This window comes from Ailuropoda melanoleuca, chromosome 14, assembly GCF_002007445.2.
Source record: "Ailuropoda melanoleuca isolate Jingjing chromosome 14, ASM200744v2, whole genome shotgun sequence".
NCBI lineage: Eukaryota > Metazoa > Chordata > Mammalia > Carnivora > Ursidae > Ailuropoda > Ailuropoda melanoleuca.
Window position 1 is genome coordinate 49,722,368 of NC_048231.1, and position 847 is coordinate 49,723,214.

The window sequence follows — 847 nt, forward strand, 5'->3', positions numbered from 1 at the left end:
ACAAGGCAAGAAACAACAATTGTTGGAGAGGATGTGGAGAAAGGGGATCCCTCCTACATTGTTGGTGGGAATGCAAGTTGGTACAGCCACTCTGGAAAACAGTGTGGAGGTCCCTTAAAAAGTTAAAAATTGAACTACCCTATGACCCAGCCATTGCACTACTGGGTGTTTACCCCAAAGATACAGACGTAGTAAAGAGAAGGGCCATATGCACCCCAATGTTCATAGCTGCATTGTCCACAATAGCCAAATCATGGAAGGAGCCGAGATGCCCTTCAACAGATGACTGGATTAAGAAGCTGTGGTCCATATATACAATGGAATATTACTCAGCTATCAGAAAGAACGAATTCTCAACATTTGCTGCAACATGGACGGCACTGGAGGAGATAATGCTAAGTGAAATAAGTCAAGCAGAGAAAGACAATTATCATATGATTTCTCTCATCTATGGAACATAAGAACTAGGATGATCGGTAGGGGAAGAAAGGGATAAAGAAAAGGGGGGTAATCAGAAGGGGGAATGAAACATGAGAGACTATGGACTATGAGAAACAAACTGAAGACTTCAGAGGGGAGGGGGTGGGGGAATGGGATAGACTGGTGATGGGTAGTAAGGAGGGCACGTATTGCATGGTGCACTGGGTGTTATACGCAACTAATGAAGCATCGAACTTTACATCGGAATCCGGGGATGTACTGTATGGTGATTAACATAATATAATAAAAAAATCATTAAAAAAAAGTCATTTCAGAGACATTAAAAACATTCTTTATTCTCTAAGACTGTGGTGAAAAAAGCATGTTACGTATCAGCCTATAAATTGACCTTTGTGATCTTAGAAAA